We start from the raw sequence: 25,818 nt of genomic DNA, 5'->3' as shown, positions 1-25,818 counted from the left end.
GGGGAACGGGACCCCTGTTCTCCGGATCAGTGGGAGTCTCAGTGGTGAGATCCCTACGATCAGACTTTTAGAATCCTATGGATTGTGATAAAAGTATACTTTGGTACAATCACTTTGACAGGTCGGCAATAGTTGATTGGCGGGTTCTGCCATTCAGGATATCCTCTGATCAGCTGATATTGGGCCAACTGGCATTGCAAACCGAGCCAGAAGCAGACAGCTTTGTCCGTAATGCAGACACAGTTCCCAATTGTATTCCGTGGGAGCTGCGCCTGCCATACCAGCTCGGGCTTCTGCATTGTGGATAGAGCTGTTGGCTTCCAGCTCTGTTAGCATTGACAGCTGGCCTGATATAAGCTGGTCGGTAGGGATCCCAAGTGACGGCCTGCACTGATCAACGGCTGATGACCTATCCTGCGGAGTCATTTAGGTGTAAGTTAAAGGGGGTTTTCTGGGGCTAAAACTATTTTATGGGCAGGCAATGGTATAAAGGGAAAGGGAAAAAAATTAACCCATTATACAATCTCCTATTATAGTGTAGCCGCTCTTCTTCTAGAACTGGCTGTAGCCATTGTGTGCTGTTCACTGTTCTCAGGACTTCTGCAGGCAGACCCTGGCTTCAGGGGTGACATGTGACTGCTGAAGCCACCGATTAGCTGCAGCGCTCATGTGTTCACTGAACCTCACATGACTGCTGAAACGGGGGACCATATAACAGGTGAGCGGTGTTTATTTTACGCCATTCCCTGCTCATTATAATTTTTTTTTTTAGTCTCCGAAAAAACCTTTAAAGCTGCCCACACCCCCTTAACAACTGTTGGACAAACTATTGTTCGTTCTATGCATGAATATTTGGCACACAAGATGGCACCGGTCTTCTGCAGTCACCCCATGCAGGGGGGCATAAAGGCACATGGATATAATCGTATGCATGAATGTGCAACTAAATGTCATATATCATTAACAAAGAGACAATGGTTAGAAAGCATAATATCGGTGCTTCCTAGGCACAGGTTGGGGTAAAAGAAGCTGAAAATGACAGTGACCCCCCGAATCAGAAATAAAAATACAAATACTGCATCTCAGAACTTCAAATCTAAAGTTGAAAAAAAAAATTCCAATTTGACACGTTCGTAAATGAAATCCTCGGTTCTCCAATTCTATCAAGCTGTCAAGGTGTATAGCGCTCAGGTTTTCATACAGCACTATTTTATTTATGCGGGAAATCTGTAGATCAAAGGTGAGACATGGCTGGCACACCGCTGCGCAATGTATATACGGCCACCTCGGTAATATATTGCAGCAATTAAAAAGAGGTGTTATGAACTACAGCGAGCTTGTCACCCAAAATTAGAGGGAAGGGATTTAATACAAAGGCAGCATCGGTCATGGAAGAGTGTTTGAACCAGTGGAGAAGACCACCAAATGTGGGGATGTGTGCCCACGTCATTACAATCTTTAAAGCTTATCTGAGACAGCAAGTCGGAGAACATGCTATATTCCCTGCAAACTATTTATACTTAGAACTGCACTTTTTACAATATTTTGACAAGTAAAAAGTTTCGATCAGATAGTCTCCTGCTGCTGAAATCCTGACTGATCACTGAAATTGGAGGGCTGCAGTGCCCATCTGAGTGCTGTGCTTCTTTGGCTGTCTTCGTTGCTTGCTCTCTCCTCTCGGCAGCTGAAGATGGACCCCTAGAAGTCTAGAGACCTCTTCTATAAACCGCTACACATGCGTCTTCAGCCACTGAGAGGAGCAGCAGGCAGCAAAGACACAACACTTGGGTAAGCGCTGCAGCCCCCTTGTTTCAGTGATCAGCTGGGGTCTCCGCATCGGGACCCAACTCATTAAAACTTTTGACATGCCGCTCTGATGTGTTTAAAAGTTTTGTAAAAAGTGCCGAGTTTGGGTCCAATTCCTATTGAAGCATACAAGGTGCCATATAGGTGTGAGAGAATACCTGAGAAGTTTTGTAAGCTGCCGCCACGTAACTTGTGTGACTTCTGCACCTGGAGGGGAAGGCAGGGTTGGAAAACAGTGGAGTAAGTGGAGATTGATTTGACTGCAGGGGAAATTTAATCCTCACCTGCCATCATAGCAGGATAGAGAAAAATGAAAGCGGAGCATGTTTTCTAATGTTAGCTGGGAGGGGAGGCTTTGTCCAATGCAGGGTGGGCCCGGTGAGTGGTCCTCTCCCACTGAGTAGATTGGGATCCTGCGTGGATGAACATTCATCTGTTTACAGCTTATCTGTCTGGGAAGAAAAGGATCGGACGCTGAAATTCATCATTTCCAATCCTCATGTCCCCCAACATTTGTTGGGGTAAAGTTGAGCTGCCCTTATGCACATTAGGGTTCGTTCACCTATAGCGGATTTTCCTGCCGATTCACACCAAAATCCGCAGCAGATTTTACCTTTTTCAATTGAAGGGTTGAAGTTTGCTGTGGAACTACATCAAAATCTGCAGCATCCGTGTGGAACTTGATGCATATTTTACATTGCTGACAATCCGAACCAAATCTGCTATGTGTGAACGCACCCTAAGGGCTCATGTCCACGGGCAAAATATGATTTAAGATCCGCATGCGGATCCGCATCCCATAGGGATGCATTGACCACCCGCGGGTAGATAAATACCCGCGGATCGTCAATAAAAGGGATTTAAAAAAAAATGGAGCATGGAAAAATCCGGACCATGCTCCATTTTCGTGCGGGTCTCCCGCGGGGACGGCTCCCGCGGGCTTCTATTGAAGCCTATGGAAGCCGTCCGGATCCGCGGGAGACCTAAAATAGGAATTAAAAGCATTTACTCACCCGCAGCGGGCCGCGAAGCTCTGCTCTTCCTCACGGCTGCATCTCCCTTGCTTCGGCTCGGCGGATGTGCCCGGCGCATGCGCGCGGCACGTCGACGACGTGCCGGCGATGTGCCGCCGGCGTCAGGAATTCATCCGCCGGCCGAAAATGAAGATCCGGCCGTGAGGAACAGCTGATCTTCGCCGTCCGCTACGGAAAGGTAAATGCTTTTAAATTGCTATTTTCAGCGCTCATGTCCGCGGGGCAGGAGGGACCCGCTGCAGATTCTACATGTAGAATCTGCAGCGGATCTGATTTTCCCCGTGGACATGAGGCCTTGAGAATCTTCAGTTTCAGCTGGTTTGGATGACTAAACTCTGATTTGTATGGGGCCTTAAGACAGACTTTGTGTAACAACTATAGCTATTCATTTTGGGTGGCCAGGCAGCCTGACCGCGGCCACTGGTCTGATACTGCTCAGCTCTACAACTCAGGGCTGAATTAGTACAGAGTTGAGCCAAAAGAAGGGGCTAAGTGGACTATCAGGACCTTCACCTGTCACCCTAATCTCTATGAGCACTGAAGTGCAGTGGAAGGGGGGCGTTGTAGCCTGGAGAGAAGGTCCACTTGTAGATAACCGGTCACTTCTCCTGTGTGTTAGTAAATACTTGCATCCCATGCAATAGAAATCCTGGAACCTTTCTTCTTACAACTCTGCATTCTACTGCTGTACTCTTATTCTTTTTAGAAATTTGACAACTGGATGTTACCTTCCCCTTGTCAGTGGCAACAGGGTGTTTCTATATAGTCTGGCAATGGCAGCACTGATTGGACTGTGCAGGGACACACCTGCAAGTGGTAATGCCTAGTGCCAGGATGAATAACAGAGGAACTAGGCAACTTGAAGTTCTAAAGAAAGACGCTGCTGAATTATTATATTAAGGGGAATACAAGTATTTCCTAAAACTGGCATGTGAGGTGAACTTTCAGGGGGCCCTTTAAAAGTAGTCCTGTGCCAGATTTTCTCATAGTCCCAGTTGGGACCTCCAACTAATTTAGGTGGTTGCCCAGTTACAAAGGGGTGTTTTTAAATTAAATCCAAATAAGTTAAAACAATAAAACACCCATCCTTGGCTCCAGCGATCCAGCCCTGTGCCTGTGTTGACAGCCGAAGTCAGGTGACTGCCAATCAGCGTCACCAGACGGTCTAATACGATCAGCGCTCACATCCTGGGGGAGATGATTCCAGGAGGAGTTTGGAATGGTGATGCTGTGGCCTCTGATTGGCAGGTAGCGGTCACCTGACTTCTGCTGTCAGGAAAGACTGGGAACATTGCGGGGCTGCAGCACTGGATGGCCGGGGCTGAGGATGGGTGAGTACGGTTTGTTTTATTGTTTTAACTCATTTGGATGTAATATTTAAAGGCCACTTTGTAACTGGACATTCCCTTTAATTAGTGTCTAGTAGGCAGCACCACCAAACCCGAACCGATCTTCAGCCCTGTGCTGCAGTATATCCCGGTATTGCCTTCATAATCCTGTGTGTTCAGTCTTGGCTGTCCACACGTCTACAGCTTTGACATCTTTCATGTCTTGGGTTCGTATAGCTGTGTGATTTAGGAAATGCAGTCTGTATGGCTGTACATGCGTCTTCAGTTTGTGTTCTTCCCCTTGTAGCTGTATGACGGGCTATCTGCAGCGAAGAACTCCAGCCCCGATACACGTGTGTACCCTGCTAACATTCCTGACTACACATGACCACACTATGGAGTCCTTGTTCTCCCTGCTTTCAGCAGGATGTATGTTTGGCTGTGTGAGTCAGTCGGTGCCTCCACCCTCTGCAGCTCGGCCACCCTGCCAGCGCTAGCACGGATCTGACTGTTTCCCAGCCGGGCAGCTGACGTATTCTGGGTGCACAAAGCCCATGTGGGGACTTGCTGCCAAAACCAGGGATCATCTGCACTTACCAGTAGAGATGGGAGCTTTGCAAATCTCATATCATTGCTGCCAGATTATACAAGATACTTTTCAGTAGCCCGGAAAAGCTGGGTGCGACTGTAAAGGGTGCCACCATAATTCGGTTGTCAACATTTTTAGCCGCTGGACAGAAGAGGACCACTTGGAGGTTTACAATTCCTTGGGAATTTTTTCACTTTTATTAACTTTTTTTTTTTTTGCTTCCCCACGGCGAGCATTTCATCTGTTGCATGTGATACACGGCAGGCGAAAGTAGAGCAGCCATTTTGCTCAGACCCGTTGCCGTACGCCAGACCTATTAGACTGATCCCGGTCGCACAACACTCCAGGATTCCATAATGTGGATTAGGTTCTGCTTCCTAACCAGACGTCGGCCGTGTCTCTGAATACTACAAGCTGCGAGTTTTCCACCTGCACGGAAATGACCGTGAGGAATGTATCTGTAGCGCTCAGAAGATTGAAGGTATTTGAGTGTTTCTTTTATTGAATCTCTGCCTTTAAGGACACGTTGCAAAACTGCGTCGCCACGAGAGTTCTGTGAAGTTATTCTGCACTGATGCGAGTAGAAGACGTCTTGTAAGGAATGTGACAACTTTAATTGGGGCTGACCTAGAACTTCCAGCAGTTAGGGGTAGTTCTAGATGGAGCCGTTCCTCAGCCTATCCAATCAGTGTCTACAGTGATTTGTCTTACTATTACAATAAACGTTAGCAGCTAGGGACTTGTATCTGGGCCGTGGCGATAGAATGCTACTTGGTGGTATTAAGTAGTCGGAATAGGGGAGGAGTAGATAATAGTCGGGCAGTGGAGAAGCTAGCCAACAGCCAATTCATGATCCTTGGTGGTTTTCATTTTCACACCACTGAATAGGCAAAAGTTCCCTCCAAAAGCAGAGTTTTAATTAAAGGGGTTGTCTGGGACTATTTTTTTTTTTTTTTAATTTCTGTTGATAACCTATTCTCGGGATATGTCCTCAGCAGATGATAGGCGGGGGTCCACCACTCAGGATCCCCGCCAGTCAGTTGATTCCTGGGACCGCTGTTAGAACATACAGCACAGGATGCAGATTGTGCTGTCTGTATTACAGCGGCCCCGGTTCGGTAATGCACACAGCTCCCATTGGATAGAGAGAGGTCATCAGTAGAAAAAACCCAAATTCCCAGACAACCCTTTAAAAGGGTTTTTTTGAGACTAGAAATACATTTTAAGGAGCAGAGAATGGTGTAACTTAAAGACGTAAGGCATGCACAGCTCTGGTTTCGGGGCAAAATCTCTTCCTGGGGCCAAAGTAGGCAAATATACTATCTGCTGTTGGTTTTCTGTTGGTTTTAATGCCTCTCCGATCCACTGGTTCTGGATTCCATTTTCAGCTTTCCAAGATGGCCGACACAATCTTTAGACTGCCTAATCCCCACAGTTCATTAGTAGTGTTAGACCACTAATGAACTGGATCTTCTCTCTAATTGGCCAGCACTGCTCGTGTGATCAGTGCTGCCCAATTGGGGAGCTGTGGACAATGTTTGATAGCTAGAAAATTGGAGCTGCCACCTTGGACAACTGAAAGCAAGGTCTTGAATCTGCAGATCGGGGGGAGGGGGACAATCGTCAGAGAAGAAGCGAAGCCGGTAATATACCACAGTCTTCGTTCCTGGAACAAAAATTGGTCCTTAAACTGGGGGGTTGCTTTAAGCACAAGAGCCCTGGTCCATGCTGTTAAGGATCCTGAAGAAGCTCCAGCAGTCACATGTTGTTCCCTGTGTCCGCTCAGCCAATCACAGGCGTCAGTGGTGATTTTGCCATGAATGGCGCATGACCGCTGGAGCCTATGATAGACTAAACAGTCGTGTCCACGGTGAATGTTGTGTGACCGCTGGAGCTTCATCGGTGACCACAGCGGTGGGAAACGGGGCTCCTGTGCTAAGTGAGGAGCTAATTAAGGTGAGCGCACCTTATTTTGTTAAGTTGCACCATTCCAGGTCACTAACCTTTTAGCCCTAGAAATCCCCTTTTAAAGCAGTTGTCTGACATTTACTCAAGTGAGTGGGCTAAGCTGCAGTACCACATACCTCCCATGGGCAAGAGTGGTGCCGTTTCTGGAAAAACCACTGATCACAGACTATGACAAAATGGCAATTAACTGCGCACCACGGGCGAGTTGTCAGAACTTGGCAGCATGGTTTTATCACACTTATCACACTAGGTTTATCTATGAAATGGCACCACTATGCAGCCACTTTCCTCATGTCCCCATATAACTGGGCATAATTGCCATTCAGGGTTCTGGAGAAGCTGGGTGATCACCCCTGTGAGGGCCGCAGGTGCGGGTGCTTTTGTGAACGTGCCCTTGTAGTTTTTCTCTTGGCGCTATCGGCAGGTAATAAGCTAGATTTAGCGAGGTGACCTTGGGACAGGAAGTGGCGGCGCACAGGTGCTAGGCGGAGGCCCTGGATATATTTTCCTAACCTTCCCCTCACCTCAGCTTTCCTCCTACAGGCGACTGTTTACACTCCATGCGCCCGGGCAGAAAATCTGATATTTTGGTGTGTGCTGCCCGCCCTGCCCGCTGCAAGTTCAGCTGGTTTTTCCTCTTCTTGGCTCTCTGTGTTTAATATGTAATCAGAAGCTTGTAATCCGGGCATGGTGGTGGTGTTAACCCTTCGCATCCCTGGAGTTTAGTGTTACAGTAAAGTGATGTGTTCTAGAGGTTTAACCCCTTCGGTGACACTCCTTATGTGCCACATATTAGGTGAATTACGGACTAGCAGCGGGCGGCACTTACACATGGCATTAATGCCTCCCTACTGTTCAGTCCGCTGCTGCCCATGAGTTAACAAACCCAAAGACCTGAAACTAGCTCTTGGATTCTGGCCGGATTTAACCCTTCTCGTTCTCCTGGTTGCACAAAACCTAGGATACGGATGGGTTTAACCCTATTTTACCAGGAGGATATTAGTTCTTCCTTACTATTCTGTCAACCTAATCTAAAAATATATTCTTGGCAAATTGGGTGGCTAGTAATATGGTCATCGCAGCCTTACGTGGGCTGCTCTGCTGCTTCCCTAGACTAATGTATGGTAACTCTGCCTGGTTATGTTAAGTCAAGACTACGGGACAATGGTCTGCTGGGAGCCAAGGAAATACCGTATGACTATTATCACAAGGACCGGCTGCTGGCTTATTGATGACTTCTATTACCAATAATTACAGACCGGCCCATAGAGTTATTGATGTACACAACTTAGGGTGGGTTCGCATCTGTGTTGGACCCTCCAGTTGGGTCCGTCGTAGATCCATCATGATCCATCATGAAGTCCATTATAGTTAATAGGGTCCGTTTGGTGCTGTTCGGTTCGGGCCAGAGACGGAACCTTTAGTCCTCAGGGATTCCCCTTTCCTGCTCCTGGAACAGTGCAGGAAAGCAGACACCCCCCCCCCCCAACCCCCACGCAAGTGCGAAACAACCCTTAGGGACCTACCGGTAGCTTAAGACACTTAAAGACATCCGCAACGCAGTCATTGCCCTGTGTAATGTGTAATATACCAGTGATCAACTGATTTTAGTGGTTGAGCCCATCTTTTATGCGGACATTACATAGGGAGAAGTGCTGTGGACAATTGTGCGGCTGACGGTAATGTAAACTGTTTGTAAATGAGGGATTATTGGTTTTATTCAGAAACGGCACCACTCTTGCCCATAGGAAGTATGTGGTACTGCAGTTTAGCCCACTCACTTGAGTAAATGTCGGGCAAGTGCTTTAAAAGGGGATTTCTTAAATTGTTAGTGACAGGGAATGGTGCAACGTAACGGAATAAGGTGCGCTCATCTTAAGTGGCCCCTCACCCAGCACAGGAGCCCCGTTTCCTACCACTGTGATCCTCGATGAAGCTCCAGCGGTCACACAACATTCAGTGTGGACATGACTGCTCAGTCTATCATAGGCTCCAGCGGTCACGCGCCATTCATGGGAAAAACACCACTGAAGCCTGTGATTGGCTGAGCGGACACAGGGAACAGCATGGTGTTAAAAACGAGTGCTGATTGACATACTAGTATAGATAAGTGTTACATTATAAAATCTGCCCATAAGGGGAAGAAGAGAGAAGAAGGGATGGAATTTAATGATACCGTGAAACAGGGGAAGAAGAGGTAGGGGGGTCAGGAAGTAGAAGACAAAGTGCTATAACTAATCCTGTTGCTTATACCAGAACACAACAAGTCACTAAGGCAATGTTTGTGTGTTATAATGTTTATGCGATTGAACATGTAAGATCCTCCTGCGAGGGGTAATATGGAGCACAAGAGTCTGTTATAAAAGTAAATAAGCAAAATTATTAATAAAGTCTGCCCATGTAAGGCCACTTTCACATGGAAAGACACTTATGTGAGACTTGCATGTTGTGAGACGCACAAATCTTGCATCACTATGAACCCATTCTTATAAATGGCGTCTTATACATGAGCGATTTTATTTATTTATTTTCCCGCATCGCAATGCGGGAACAAATCGCAGCATGTTCTATCTTTGGGCGTTTCCTCAGAACGCATCGTCCTTTGTTTTCAATGGGACCGGCAAAAGCATTGCACGGGCGTGCAAAGTGTACGCGAGTGTGATGCAAGGTTTACTGTTGAAAACAGTGGGAAACGCTTGCCGTTCCTCCTTTTGACAGGATCGCTGCTCCTCTAAAGTGATATGAGACGTTTTTGACACAAAAATGCTTTGCATCCAAGGGGAAAACGCATGTTCTGGAGCGTGGCTGAATATCGCACTCGCCCATGTGGACACTTCAGACGTAACGAGTAATGGGTGCTGTGTTGTCCGTGTATTCCCTGACAGCACATGGGACCCGTTATAGCCTATGAGACTATTCAGACAAGCACGCTTTCACATAGACTGATGATCTGAGGATGGCATATGTCTGTGTGCTGTCTCATACATGTTGTCCTGAAATACTTTGGTGCCCCGTGCATGCAGCGGTACTGGTCGTGCCTTCGGTCACATGGTGGAGGCCGCCACAGATCTGATATGGAATCTGTTACAGATCTGCAGCCGATCTGCATCAGATAAGCCACCATTGCCGTGGATGGGATCCGTGCCGTACTAAATAGATCTGGAGATTTTTTTTCTGTGTTACGATGTCAAAAAGAGGATTAGCCCGATCCGGTGAGCTGTAACGCAAATCCGCAGCAGAAATCTGTACTTAAACGCAGTTTGTACTGTGTAAACATAAATGAGTTGTCCTAATCCCCGTAGTATGCTTAGTAGGACCCTCGCTCCACCCCGCTGTAGCCCAGCCATAATTATGTATTACAAGGAATTACCAGGATCAAGTTACCCATCCAGCCATGAGATCCTTGGGATAGGCATTGATTGCTAGTATGGGGGACCTGAGCCCCTCCATTACCATGACTGCTGTGAAGGAGGATAGCCAAGCATGTACACTGTAGCTTCACACAGCTGTACACGAGGAAACCGCCGGCTGAAAAGTCAATCCCCCTACGTTTAGTATATGAAACTAAGGGTGCATTCACACAGGGTGGTTTCACTGCGCCAAAAACCACTTTGCATGCATTTTCATAGTGTTTGTGGGACTTTTTTTTACCACAAATGCAACAAAACCATGTATGCTGTTTTTCTGCTGCAGGTTTTTGTTCGGGTTTTTACCGCATCCAAACCGTGTGAATGCACCCTTATCCTAACTTTCATCTATACGATTTCAATGGCGAAGAATCCAACTTTTGTGTTTCTGCTCATTAAGCAAATCACTTTTGAGCTGAGTGATGGGTAGTTCTCCCGTCAGTCATCTGGACTCTCTACGCCTCCTTACTTCCAAGCATGCCCCTCACACTGATGATGTATCTGATGTCACTATAGACCTTGCACATGCGCCAAAGCTGGAAGTGTGGTGCAGACCTACGACCTCTCCAGCCTGCTTTGGAAGGAAAGAGCCCAAATGACTTCCGCCGTGGAACTTTCTGTGGATGGTAGTTCAAGGGTGACATGGGGTGCTCTGACACGAGCAGTTTAATACCATGCAGCAAGTATGCAATGTATTGCATGCCGACCATCCCCGTACACTATCTTGGCATGTATCTGCGCCAAGATAGTGCATACTGCAGTATTTTTGCGCTTGCATTTCGCAGGCTGTGTGTGAGGCACAATTGAAAGTAATGCAAAGATTGGTATCATGTATCACGTGTGTAATACGCAATAAACGCTCTTATGAGGGTGCCCTTGCCACGTAGGAAGCGCAGAAAGTCGAATTTTTAACCATTGAAACCATGGAGGAATATAAAGGTACAGTTACCTTAGTCTGCGGTTGGTAGACTAAGGGCTAGAGATGAGCGAACTTACTAGTTTAGGGCGTTTTTGCACTCGAGCACCGCTTTTTCCGAGTAACCGACTACTCGGGCGAAAAGATTCGGGGGGGGGGGGGGGCGCCGGGGGTGAGCAGGGGGTTGCAGAGGGGAGTGGGGGGTGGAGAGAGAGAGCTCCTCCCTGTTCCCCCGAATCTTTTCGTCCGAGTAGTCAGTTACTCGGAAAAAGCGGTGCTCGAGTGCAAAAACGCCCTAAACGAGTAAGTTCGCTCATCTCTACTAAGGGCCTATATAGGCGCAACGATTATCGCTCAAAATTCGCTCAAAAGCCATCTTTTGAGTGATAATCGTTCTGTCTAAATGTGTTGCCATTGTGCACTGTTCGCGCACTATTTGTTCATCGCTCATTTCTAGCAACCTAGAAATGAGCGATGAGCCTTAACAGTGCCATATGCTGATTTTCTCAGCGGGTCGCACTGATAGGACTTTCTAGCGGGATACCAGCTGAGCACTCCGAGAACATAGCAGCTGTATACAGAAGACAACACTCTAGCTGTCTTCTGTATACTGCAGGAGCCTTAATTTACACACGAATAAGCTCTTAAATAGCTAATTAGCTACTCAAGAGCTCCTGCAAAGTGAACGCTCAAAACTGTCACTCAAGCTGCTCTTTGAGCGAATTTTGAGCGATCATGTTGCCCTGTAAATGCAAGATGGCTTTTGAGCGATAATCGTTGTCTAAATGGGCCTTAACTGAGCTGCTAACTGCTTGCCGTACAAGTAACGTCTCCTATTTGTGGTGGCTAGGCTTCTTATCCTTAGTAACCAGTCCACCCCAAATAACTTTTGGACAAGGCGATGTAAAGTAGGCTTTTCTCTTACTGCCTTCTTAATTAGGTTGTCTAGAAAATCCAAGTAGGCGGAGAACCTCTTGAGATTGAGCCCCAGACAGTATGAAGTGTCTCCTGCAGAGGTTTCTGGACCACACACTTTTATTGTCCATACAGCATTTGCTTTCCTAGTTGGCAGTTCTAGTATTACGGCCTTGTTTTGTCTGCCTTTTATAGAGTATCAGATGGCTTAACCCATTGTGCTCTGGATGAAAACAGCAAGCGACTGAATTCTACGCCTTAGCCGTAATCCTATTGTCACACGGTGAGCGGGGGGCTCCTGCTGGAGGACTGATGGATTATACAGGTGGGTTAGGTCCCAGATCGCTTTGCCTTTTTTCCGTACTGCGGGCAGCTGTCTCTTTGGGTAAAATAATCTAGGATGCAGGAGTCGGGCTGGAGGTGCCAGCAGGATATTTGCAGACGACCTTTCAAGTTTCGGTTTACTTAAGAAATACTTTCCGAGCGCAAACCTAACAAAGTTTTCAATGTATATTTTTGGCAAAAGAAACGCTCCATATATTCTGGCTTGTGACCGCTATTAAAGTGTTAAATCATCTTTGCTGATCCTGCTTTTTTATATTAAGAAGCTGAATGAACAGCTCCATTCAGAGCAGAAGAATAAGTTGTAACACGTCCTTGCTGGAGCCTCGTTTGCCCGGATGGCGGCCGTTGAGCATCCATTCCTTATCCTGCATTGTAAGAGGACCATGCTGAAATCTGCGGGATGTACAGACTTCTAGCCGATGTGTTACGGCCTGCTGTTTCACATCACTTCTTTGAAGCCAATGATTCCGATAAGTGGTGTTTTAGGGAATTGCTAGTTTGTCAGGAAGTGAAGGATTAGGAACGGATGCGTCATACGCTCTGATCAGGAGCCATAGTCCACCAAGTAGTGAGAGCTCTAAATCGGGGGTGTCCAAGCTTTTGGCATCCCTAGGCCTAATTGGAAGAGGAGTTGTCTTGGGCTGCACATTAAGTACTCAGTAAGCAATGAAAGCTGATAAGCAAAAAGAAAAAAAAATGTCTGTGTATAATTTTTGTCATATCCTCCACTACACGTACGCAAAAAAGTCCTCACAATAATAATCCTAAGTATGCAGCAGTCTGTTCAGGGAGTCTTAAAATTGTCGAGCAGGTTCCAAGTTTGTGACAATTAGCATAGAAAATGTACTTATCTGAGTTATTACATCATAGACTTTTAAAAATATTAATGTGAAAGAGGGCTACATAAAAACTACTCCTCCGAACACCCCCCGGCGTCCTCCGCAGGCCGCTGCCCTCCGAACGCCCCTCCGGCGTCCTCCGCGGCCCTCCGAACGCCCCCCCCGGCGTCCTCCGGGGCCGCTGGATGCATTATTATATCGTTATGGAGTACAGTAGCCCACTGCTCTATTCTGTACAGCAGAAAAAAAGTTAGTTGATTCGTGCCAGACCAATGGAGGCCAAAAGGAAAAGCTTTTCATCTGCTTTGGGTAGGGGGGCTCTATGGATATGTTTGCCATGTGTGACAGGAGCTTTTGCATAGCATATGGTAAATGGATTCTGCAAACGCAGTGTGACTTCACCCTAAATAACCTCATGTCCACGGGGAAAATCAGATCCGCTGCAGATTCTCCATGGAGAATCTGCAGCGGGTCCCTCCTGCCCCGCGGACATGAGCGCTGAAAATAGCAATAAATGAGAATAAACTCACCTCCCATCCGCTCCGTTTCTTCTCTGCGTCGCGGCCGGATCTTCTTTCTTCGGCCGGCGGATGAATTCGTCACGCCGGCGGCACGTCGTCGACGTGCCGCGCGCATGCGCCGGGCACATCCGCCGAGCCGAAGCAAGGGAGATGCGGCCGTGAGGAAGAGAAGACTTTCTCGGCCCGCTGCGGGTGAGTAAATGCTTTTAAATTCCTATTTTAGGTCTCCCGCGGATCCGGACGGCTTCCATAGGCTTCAATAGAAGCCCGCGGGAGCCCCGCATGAAAATGGAGCATGGTCCAGATTTTTTCATGCTCCATTTTTTTTAAAATCACTTTTATTGACGATCCGCGGGTATTTATCTACCCGCGGATCCGCGCGCGGGAGAAGAGTTAGAATCCGCAGCGGATTTTAACTCTTCTCCTGCCCGCGGATCCGCACCCCATAGGGATGCATTGACCACCCGCGGGGTAGATAAATACCCGCGGATGGTCAATAAAAGTGATTTGAAAAAAAATGGAGCATGGAAAAATCTGGACCATGCTCCATTTTCATGCGGGTCTCCCGCGGGGTCGGCTCCCGCGGGCTTCTATTGAAGCCTATGGAAGCCGTCTGGATCCGCGGGAGACAAAAATCATATTTTACTCACACGCTCCGGTTCTTCTCTTCGGCGCGGCGCCATCTTCTCTCAGTCGCGGCCGGATCATTTTGCTTCGGCCCGGCGCATGCGCGGGGCACGTCACCGACGTCATCATGCACATCCGCCGAGCCGAAGAAAAAAGATCCGGCCGCGACGAGAGAAGATGACGCCGCAGCGAAGAGAAGAAACGGAGCGGATGGGAGGTGAGTTAATTCTTATTTATTCTCCTTTTCAGCGCTATTGAAGCCTATGGAAGCCGTCCGGATCCGCGGGAGACCTAAAATAGGAATTTAAAAGCATTTACTCCAGCGCAGCGGGCCGAGAAAGTCTTCTCTTCCTCACGGCCGCATCTCCCTTGCTTCGGCTCGGCGGATGTGCCCGGCGCATGCGCGCGGCACGTCGACGACGTGCCGGCGACGTGCCGCCGGCGTGACGAATTCATCCGCCGGCCGAAGAAAGAAGATCCGGCCGCGACGCAGAGAAGAAACGGAGCGGATGGGAGGTGAGTTTATTCTCATTTATTGCTATTTTCAGTGCTCATGTCCGCGGGGCAGGAGGGACCCGCTGCAGATTCTCCATGGAGAATCTGCAGCGGATCTGATTTTCCCCGTGGACATGAGGCTTAAGACCGTCTGAAGCGCGTGGAGAAGCCTGAAGACAGACAAACCGGCTGGACACGTTGATCTCTACATTTTACAATTCATGTCCAGGGCAAATTTCCTTTTATTTTGAAAGTTTTTTACGTTTTGTTTTTTTGCTTTTGTAATTTATTTTCTAATGATTCACAGATGCAGATTAATTTTTTTTAGGGATGGTCTCACATCTGTGCTGGAATCTCTGACCATCACAAATGCAGCTGAAAATACCAAAAGGCTGGCCAGCGGGGCAGAAGAGTGGCCGGACCCCGGTGCAGTCAAAGGGGCCCGTCCGGCTCTGTTCGGTTCCATCCAGAGATGGAACCGTTCTGCTGCGGGGATTCCTCTTTCCTGCTCCCAGAATGGAGCAGGAAAGCAGAATCCCCAGTGCAGATGTGAAACCACCTTATGCTGTTTTGCAATGCTTTTTTTTTAATGGCAGCAAAAAAAAAAGTGATTCTTGTGTATTGTAAAATATAATGGAAAAGGACTTTAATTGCAAATAAAGTTTGCTTTTGTGGTCAGGACATCGATAATTAAAAATGCATGATTTGAATTTCAAATGTTTCTAGGACATACACAGTGAGATAAGAAATGACTTACAATCATGAGCCAAAGTCATTCTACAATGCAGAGTATGTCCATACAGTTCACAATTAATGAAAAGGTCTGCTTCTTTTCATTAATCCCTCCCAGTGGCTCACTCTGCACATCTCAGTAGTGTCACATTCCTGTTGCAAGTTCTTGCGTACGATCAGTATGGCTGGGAGGTAATTGGAGACTCCAAGATGGTTGCTTTCCTAATGGGTCTTCAAGGTGGTTTCTCAAAGTTTCCTTGCTATCTTTGTCTTTGGGATAGCAGAGCCAAAACCGAGCACTACCATCGACAAGACTGGGCTGAACGTATTGACTTCACTGTCGGGCGTAGCAACGTCAAGTGGGAACCCCTAGTAGATCCTAAGATGATTCTGATGCCACCTCTTCACATAAAACTCAGACTTATGAAACAGTTTGTCACAGCTCTAGATAAAGAATCTACAGCGATGAAACATCTACTAAACTTCTTCCCGAAGCCACAATACAGTATGATGGGCGACTACATCTGGGGGTACGTACGTGAAAGTGACCAAGTACACAATCGTCAATGGAAAAAAGACCTTTTCATTAATTGTGAACTGTATGGACATACTCTGCATTGTAGAATAACTTTGGCTCATGATTGTAAGTCATTTCTTTTCTCACTGTGTATGTCCTAGAAACATTCGAAAATTCAAAATCAGATATTTTTAATTATCGCTGTCCTGACCACAAAAGCAAACTTTTTTTGAAATGAAAGTTATTTTCCATTATATTTTACAATAAACTAACAGAAACAAACATTTCTTAGATACAAAAATCGCACTGCCTAGTGGTGGTTGCGACAGGGTTTCCGTTCGCTGGTGTCTTACCTTTTTGTTTCTCTTAGACATGGATCGGAAGGGTACTCTCACTAACTAAGCCAAAAACTTAGTGCACACTGATGAGGGGCAATCGCCCCCAGACTGCTGTCTGTACATGGTTATCTGTTCCCTCCGGAGAAGATTCTGGCTTTGGCTCCTAATTTCCAGTCATTGATGCATGGCTTGTTAAAAGGTCTGACAGTGACTTGCAGGATTACTGCCTTCAAGTAGGTGGCGCTGTAGAGGTATTGTTCCTTCTTCCCATTTACGGTTTCTCAGAGTAATGGCGCTGGAACTGGTCATCTGCTGTTGTAGCCCATCTATGCTAAAGAACAGTCAGTTGTGCGTTCAGGCACATTAGTTGGAGCACCAGTGTTGTATTTGGCTACTCTTGACTGGGCATGGCCTTTTGGCAACCAGTTTTTTACATCCACTGGATCCCTTTTCACTGAAGGTTTTTGCTCAGTCACACCATTCTCTATATACTCTCCACACCGCTGCAGGAGAAAACCCGTCTAGGTGAAGTCCTGGCCCCGACTAGTTTAGCACTGATGACCCGGCCTCGTTGGAAGTCACTCAGATCGCTGGATTTTCCCATCTAATGTGGATTCACACTGAAACTGATCCACGGAGAACTTGTCACGTGATTTTATGCTGCCCTTCGGGGTCACCGGTTTCATCTCCATACAGGGAAGTGCCAGCTGTGAACTGGCTGGGTCTCTAAGTGGCCATTCAAAGTACACTGATTGTGGTTTATTTGCCTGTCAGACAGCGAAGATACAAGAAGCTTACACTCATTGTGCTCCTTAATATTGACTCCCAAAATTTATGTAGAAGCTCCAGTTCTGCATGCCTATCTCCAGACCTGGCAATGAATGAAAACATATTTAATCTCTTTACGCTTTTACATTTGAAGCATCTGAGAGCAGATTATAATGGAGCCATTAATATTGTGCAGAAGTTGTGGCAGGTGGTGATGGGCACTATGAAGCGGGCACTCTGCCCAAGCACTCTTCCTACATATATAAAATATTAGACACATTTTTGGGTTGTGTTTAATTACAAGCCTGGCTTTACTCAATAGTCTCTGTCCTGTTACATTAGTGTCTGCTCCTTCCCATATTGAAGGAAACCATAGCCCATCGAGACCATTTATCACTGCATGATGGAGCTCTTAAAACAGGCAGAGGCTTCAGTAATCGATCCCCTGTCTCTTCCCTGCTGGGACTGGCTACTTAGTCTAGAAATTCCCCCTGAAGCCATTTACTCCATCACTTGGTTTAGTGTGTAATGACAGCGCACGTGTGACCCTGTTTCCTTCTCATGTATGTGTTGACATGAAGGAACATCTCCAATGGTTGTAGGTTATTTTCTGACATTTCCAAAAAGTTCACTTCTATTCATCTGAATGGGGTCTGTTTTGGCAGAAAGAACTTGGATGCCTGCAAGCTCCAATCAGGTGAATGGGATGGCTGCAGGAAATAGTGCACCAAGTCTACAGCTTGTGAATTCACACTAATGGTATTGCATATCTTGGTGTGCGGCCAGCCTACTTTACGTCCCCGGGTTCAGTCTGAATTTTTGAAAACTTTTGGTTGGAATCATAGACTTTAACCACCCTACAGTTTAGGGAGAGCTCTGTTCATTCTGAGGGTAAAGGACATTATTGTTTTGGACGAACAGACCTTGTTCTACTTAGAACCTGGCGCTACAGATGTATAATCGGCGCTTATCTTACAGAAGCGGAGCTACAGGAGGTTTTAAGTCCTTTTACACTGAACCACTGGCGTAACTATAGGGGATGCAAGGGATGCGGTTGCACCCGGGCCCAGACCTCTTAGGAGCCCATAAGGCCTCTCTACTCCATATAGGGAGCCCAGTACTATTATAAAGCATTATAGTTGGGGGCCCTGTTACAGGTCTTGCATTGGGGCCCAGGAGCTTCAAGTTGCACCTCTGCATTAAGGGGTTGAGAGGTGCGGGGGCCTCAAGATGAATTTTTGCACTCGGGCCCTTGAGCCTTTAGCTACACCCCTGCACTGAATGATTGATTAATTGTTCAGATTCTCAATGGATTGAGGGGAAAAAACTTCAAAAATTCTAAAAATACATTATATGTGCCTGAAATTGGTTTCTATAAAAACTAGAACTGTACTCGCAAAATACAAGGTGTCATACAGCTTTATTGTCAAAGAAATTATCTCGTTATGACCACTGGAAAAAGATCTGATTTACTGCCTCTTAAAGGGGTTGTCCCGCGCCGAAACGGTTTTTTTTTTTTTCCAATAGCCCCCCCGTTCGGCGCGAGACAAACCCGATGCATGTGTTGAAAAAAAAAAACCGGATAGTACTTACCCGAATCCCCGCACTCCGGTGACGTCTTACTTACCTTGCGAAGATGGCCACCGGGATCTTCACCCTCGGTGGACCGCAGGTCTTCTGTGCGGTCCATTGCCGATTCCAGCCTCCTGATTGGCTGGAATCGGCACACGTGACGGGGCGGAACTACGAGTAGCAGCTCTCCAGCACGAGCAGCCCCATTCAACACGGAGAAGACCGGACTGCGCAAGCGCGTCTAATCGGGCGATTAGACGCTGAAAATTAGACGGCACCATGGAGACGGGGACGCTAGCAACGGAACAGGTAAGTGAATAACTTCCGTATGGCTCATAATTAATGCACAATGTACATTACAAAGTGCATTAATATGGCCATACAGAAGTGTATACCCCAACTTTGTTTCGCGGGACAACCCCTTTAAGGCTAACATTATGTCACTTAAAAATACTTAAGGTGACGGAGTTCTGTTCTTAGATGAGGTGTAAATTCAAAATTTACAAAAAAAATCTGTCGCCACATCTGAGGACCATAAACAAAGTTGTGGTTCTCATCGGCCAAGTTCTGAGGAGTCCGGGGATGTCGTCTTTATATTTGCTTGGCTTCCCATTACTGCACTCGCGCCTCACCCCTCTCCTCTCTGCAGTTGTGCACGCACACTACCCTAGGAACACAATTGTGTGCATCCACAGCGGACCCCCCTCTCCAGGCTGCACGCTCGTACATGCTGGGCTATATGGGAGTGTGCTCACTGCTGCAGAGAGGAGTCCTTGCGCATCAACTTTCACGCAAGAACGGGGAGCAGAGAGAGTATAAAAACTACAACCCTAGACTCCTCAGAATCTGGTCTATACGAATTGTAACTTAGTTTATGATGGTCGTAGGTGATGACGGGTTCCCTTTAATTGGTCAAATGGAGACCATGCTTCTTGGACAGGTGATGAGCAGTGCTTGATTACCTCCAGACATAACCGAGGTACGAAGGAATTGAAACCAAAAACTTCAATCTTCGTTTCATCAGACCATAGAATCTTGTTTCTTATAGTCCAAGAGTTCCTTAGGTGCTTTTTTGGCAAACCACCAAGCGGGCTTTCACATGCCTTTTATTGTGAATAGGCTTCTTTCTGGCCACTCTGCCATACAGCTCAGATTGGTGGAGTGCTGCAGTGATGGTTGACCTAGATGTTTCTCCCATCTGCACACAGCATCTTTAGAGCTTAGCCAGATTGACCATTGGATTTTTGGTCATCACTTACCAAGGCCATTCAACCCCGATTACTTACATTTGGTGGGTCGGCAGCTCTAGGAAGAGTCCTGGTTGTTCCAAACTTCTTACATTTAAGAATTATAGAGGCAGCTGTGCTCTTGGGAACTTTCAGTGTTGCAGACCTTTTTGTAGCCTTCTCAGATCTGTGCCTCTACACAATCATGTCCCTGGGCTCTGCAGGCAGCTTTCCTCCTCTTGACTTGGTTTTGCCTCTGATATGCATTGTGAGCTGTGAGTCCTTATAGAGACAGGGGTGTGTCTTTTAAAATGATGTCCAATAAATTGAATTGACCACAGGTGACTCCAATCAAGATGTAGAAACATCTCAAAGATCATCAAAAGAAATGTGAGGTCCCCAGAGCTAAATTTCCAGTGTCATACCAAAGGGTGTGAATACTTATGTCAATGCAAAATGTTAGTTTTTCATTTTTTAAAAATGTACAATGATTTCTAGCATTCTGTTTTAACTTTATTATGGGGTATTGAGTGCAGAATGATGGGCAAAAAACATAACTCCACAACACAACAAAATGTAGAAAAAAGTGAAAGGGCCTGAACTTTCTGGACCTGCTGTAGGTCTACATAGGAGATTTGGTAGATTTATATCCAAGACTATTTGCAAAGTTGTTTGTTTTATTGGATGCAATGATTTGAAAGGAGGACATTGCCTTTAACCCCTTGAGTGGCACGCCCGGAAATTTTCCGGGACGAGCTCCACTGCTCATAGCGACATAGCCCGGAAGATTTCCGGGCTATGTATCACTATGGGGAGCTGCAGAGCACAATGCCATAAGGTGTGACAGTGTGCTCTGCCTGCACAGTCCCACAGAGAACAAAGCAAGGGCTTTGAAAAACCAGCAGAAGATATTGCCTGAGAAGGTACAGGGCTTGAAAGGTTAATGTGACCGGTCATGTGTAACGGTCCTTAACATTGCCGATATGCCGGCAATCTCCTGCTTTGTTTACAGGTTGCCATAGAGACCATCGGCTTGTCGATGGTCTCTGTGGCAGGGAGAGCTTGGTGCTTGGCTGTGAGAGGACAGCTAGGTACCTGCTCTTACAGCAGAGAACAGAGAAAACCTCCGATCTCTGCTGTGTTAACCCTTTACATGCGGCAGTCTATGTGACTGCAGCATGTAAAGGGCTGTCACCATCGGACCCCCGGAATGTGATCAGGGGGTAGTGATGGGTCCCTGTGAAAGTCCCCTAAAGGGACAAAAAAATTGTTTTTTAAAAATTATAAAAAAAATTATAAAAACACTTGTCTCCCTTTACTTTGTAAAAAAATCAAATATACAATCACACATGTGGTATCCATGCGTCGTAATGACCCATAGAAGGAAGTTAATACATTATTTAACCCCTTAATGACATGGCCCCTTTTTTTCTTTTTTCCCCATTTCTTTTTTTCCTCCCCCCTGTTTAAAATAATCACAACTTGTCCCGCAAAAAACAAGCCCTTATATGGCCATGTCAATGGAAAAATGAAAAGGTTATGGCTCTTGAGACGCAACTGCAAAATTAGTTGAAATTCAATGATTAGACCATTTTAAAAAACCTGCCCTGGTGGGCACGACAGGGTGGTAGGAAACCTGCCACTCAAGGGGTTAAAGGGCTGTACCACAGTTGGCTTTTATCACCTGTTCATTGGATAAGTGATATAATTCTGATTGGTGGGGTTCTCACCACTGAGATCCACATCGATGAGGGGACCGGGGGTCCCGTGTGCGCACGCTGTATGTGCGGTCGGCTCCGTTTGTCTTGTATCGTAACTGAGGGAAGATAGATACACAGATAGGAAACCACAGTATGATCTGCAGTCCTCAGTAATGTCCCTCTGGTCAGTCAGAAGGTGTGGACCGCGCTGACGGCTCAGTGTTTAGAGAGTACTACATTCCTTCTGGAGGATTGGGTCACCGTGGCGTCATGGTTTAATAATGTAACCGTAAGATCTGCCGGTTCCCACTCCCTGTCCTCCTGACCTCCCCAAGAGCCCGGCCCGGCTCCACTTCCTGCAGAAGAATGCAATGATTGTGTTTTCTCTCTTTCGAGCTCTGCACAAACGAGGATTGCTGGTTAAGTCATTTGTCGCCCACTCATTGCTTAGTAATTATTCAGATGGAATGGAGATGAAATGATTATGATGGTTACTTCTCTGAAATAATAGAATTCTGCTGATCTTATTGTATTTAATGGTAGCCTGCCGAACAGAAGTCTGGTAGCTTATCCTCAGACATGAAGTGGAGGAGTGTTATTTGCAGCGCATGTCTGTCTTTCAGTTACATCTTGTGGTGTAATATGCTGAATGGCCATTTTATTAGAGACTAGTATCTAGTAGCGTGTTGGACCTCCTTTGGCATTTAGAACCACAGCAATTTGTCGCAGACTCTACTACAGGAGTATACAACTCCAGTCCTCAAGGTCATGTTGTCAGGATATCCTATAGTAAGAACTCCTTTGGCAATGTCTGAGGCACTGACAGTGATTACATCTGTGCAATACTGAGGAAATCCAGAAAACATGACCTGTTTGGGTCCCTTATGACTGGAGTTGTGCACCCCTGTTCCACAGAAATATCAGCCCATGCGGACAGGAAGCTTCTTGTAGTTGCCACTAATTAGATGGAAGTACTGACATGTTCTGATCATCTGACCGGAAGGGGTCATCAAGTCATGCTGCTTGTGCCAAATTCTGACCTCCCATTAGCACCGTGCAACAGATATCTGGATTCATCTGACCAGGTGATGTTTTTCCGCTGCTCACTAATACAATTTTGGTGGTTTTTTTCGCCCACTGGAGTCTCACTTTTCTGTTTGTCTTAGACAATAATGGGGTAGGAACCTGTCTGCTGTTATAGCCCGTCCGTTCTAAGGAACAACAAGCTGTGCAATTGGACACGTTTATTGTGTTTGTATTTGGCTGCAATTTGCTTGACTCTGCACCTTCTGTTCATCAGAAAGGTTCTTGACATCCTGCTATGACCTCTTTTATCGACCATTTGTCAGCATCCCCAGGATCTCCTTTCAGTATACTCCCCACACCGCTGCACAAGAACCCGCACAGGGAAATCCTGGCCCCGACTCCTCAGGTGCCGATGACCAGGCCTCGGAAGGGACTCAAATCACTGGATTTTTCTTCTAATGTGGATTCACATTGAAACTGATCCACAGAAAACTCTTCACTTGATTTTATGCTGCACTCCGGGGTCACCGGTCTAATTGTCATTCAGGGAAGCGCCAGTTGTGAGCGAGCCGGGATCTCTAATCGAGTGGCCTTTTAGTGCATGTAATGCACATTGCAAATGGATTACAATCTTGTACTGATCCTCGGTTACATCTTGTATTGTAGTTCAGAGCTTTACCATTCTTCGGACTTCAAACCCCTAAACTCTCCCAGCATTCCTTGCTGACTTAGTCTCCATAGAACTTGTTCTGCTAATTTGTACTGTATTGTGGGACTTGTTGCCCCTCTACCAGGCATCTGTCCTAATGTAACAGTAAATCCCTGTTTACATGGAGCGCAAACAGGCAATTGTTCATTTCTCAATGGCTGCCTGTTTACTGTGAATGAAGGCAAGCAGGATAGAAGATCCCCGGTCCGCTCCAACTCCGTTCACTAGCAATGATCATGTCTGTGTAAAAGCACAGGAACAATTCATTGGGTCGATCTGTCGGGCATGTGTGCCCGTCAAGCTGTCCCGTGCAAAATGGCCCTAAGACATAAGATGGGAATACCCCTTTAAGAAGGACCTGTTGCACCCTAAACAATCTGCATATCTTTACAGACGCGTCCTGCTGACACCTGCACTGTTTCTATATTTGCTTTAGACCACCTTTCGTCCACAATGGCTCTTGTTACTTAAAGGGGTTGTCCCGCGCCGAAACGTTTTTTTAAATTTTTTTAACCCCCCCCCCCGTTCGGCGCGAGACAACCCCGATGAAGGGGTTAAAAAAACAAACCGGGTAGTACTTACCCGAATCCCGGCGGTCCGGCGTCTTCATACTCACCTGCTGAAGATGGCCGCCGGGATCCTCTCTCTCTGTGGACCGCAGGGCTTCTGTGCGGTCCATTGCCGATTCCAGCCTCCTGATTGGCTGGAATCGGCACGTGACGGGGCGGAGCTACACGGAGCCGGCATTCTGCACGAGCGGCCCCATTGAAAACAGCAGAAGACCCGGACTGCGCAAGCGCGGCTAATTTGGCCATTAGAGGCCGAAAATTAGTCGGCACCATGGAGACGAGGACGCCAGCAACGGAGCAGGTAAGTATAAAACTTTTGATAACTTCTGTATGGCTCATAATTAATGCACGATGTACATTACAAAGTGCATTAATATGGCCATACAGAAGTGTATAGACCCACTTTGTTTCGCGGGACAACCCCTTTAAGACGCCCAATACCAATCCATTGTCAAGTGGACAGTCTCCACCTTTTGATAGACACCGGGTGCTGGAACCCTCACCATACCAGGCCATTGTCAAGTGGGCACTAAAAGTGACAGGAGCCATTGCAGGTGATCGAGGCAGTCTAGAAGAAAAGTAAACACATAAGATTAATTGGCGGGGACATGGCTGTAAAAGTAGGATGCAATATGTCCTTTTTAAGGGTATTTTCCCAGGCGGCTGGTTTGATCTGGATATTTCGCAGCAGAAAAGTCTGCACCAAATTTTACCCCTTCAGTTCATTTGAGTTGAAGGGGTGACTTTTACCAAGAATCGTCATTTGAAAAATACCTTAAGGCTTGGTTCACACAGGGCGGATTTGCCGCGGAAATTCTGCGCAGAATTTTGCCGCGGCAAATCCGCCTGCGGACGCTAATCTCGGGATTAGTCAGCCATGTGGATGAGATTTCTCAGAAATGTCGTCCACATGGGACAGCCAATCCGCTGCGGTACGTCAGGCTGGAACCGCGGCGGCCGCAGCCACGGTTTCAAAATATGCAGCATGTCTATTTTTTTTTTTTTATTTCCGCCGCGGCCGCGCTCTTCTGTATGGGAGCGCCGGCCGCAGCGGAAGAGCGAGCGGCCGGGCCGCTTCAAAGCCGCCGCGGGTCGTTCCGCGGCTGTTCTCCCGGCGGAAATCTCGCGGTTTTTGCTGCGGCCAAACCGCGGGATTTCCGGCAGGAATACGCCCCGTGTGAACCCAGCCTAATCGTGCTGATCTGCTGGGGATTTTTCCGCTGCGGAAATTTTGCAGCTAACCGCTGATTGGGAACATATCCTAAGGTTGCCTGTCCATGGGGGTGGGAGGTGTGTTTCACTGCGTTTCCCGCAGCGATAATCCGGCTGCGGGAAACGCAGTAAACACTTTCCATAGCCTTCTATGGAAAGCGCAGCCCCGCTGTCCATGAGCGCTGCGACTAGCTGCGATTCTCCGCGGTGAGCCTATCTGTCATGCTCAGCGCGGAGAGCTGTCAGCTCTCCCCTGCTCCCAGGCGGCGGCTTGATGCAGGATATCGCTACGCCTGTGGCCAGGAGGCCTAAGTGTCCCAATATGTAACTTTTCATTGACACTTACAGAATATGGAATTATTTTTACAGTCTTGTTGCATTTTTCTGTAATGGGGCCACGAATACTTTTTGCCCATTGTCCACCTGAGAACTCCGGGTTGATGATTTTGGGTTAAGGTGTATGTTTACGGTTACAAGGCTAACTTAGGTTATGTTCTTACATGGCAGAAATGGTGTGAGTTTTCTGCAGCGGAAAATCCACGCCAAATACCACTTCAAAATCTGCATCAAAATCCCTTACAAGTGAATATACCCTTACTCGGCCATCGCGGTCTGATCTACACTCGGCTGTTCGGTGGTCACACATGGGACGGCAGCAG

The 25,818-nt window shown here is 47.0% G+C and overlaps 1 protein-coding gene across 6 annotated transcripts in view; it reads left to right on the top strand.

Annotated features, from left to right (window-relative positions):
* The window catches only part of SIPA1L3 (signal induced proliferation associated 1 like 3), a 158,376-nt gene that overhangs the window by 61,097 nt on the left and 71,461 nt on the right, over positions 1–25,818 (top strand). Inside the window, exon 1 of one of the 6 annotated variants that reach the window (XM_066581184.1) lies at positions 4,669–5,238. The exons of the other annotated variants lie outside the window; for them this stretch is intronic. The gene's annotated coding sequence lies outside the window, so the exon portion shown is untranslated. Of the gene's footprint in view, positions 1–4,668; positions 5,239–25,818 lie in introns of those variants that run through there. 6 annotated transcript variants of the gene reach the window in all.

This window comes from Eleutherodactylus coqui, chromosome 10 (assembly GCF_035609145.1).
Source record: "Eleutherodactylus coqui strain aEleCoq1 chromosome 10, aEleCoq1.hap1, whole genome shotgun sequence".
NCBI classification, from domain to species: Eukaryota; Metazoa; Chordata; class Amphibia; order Anura; family Eleutherodactylidae; genus Eleutherodactylus; species Eleutherodactylus coqui.
The sequence above is the reverse complement of the archived record's forward strand: the minus strand, read 5'-3'. Positions and strand labels throughout refer to the sequence as shown.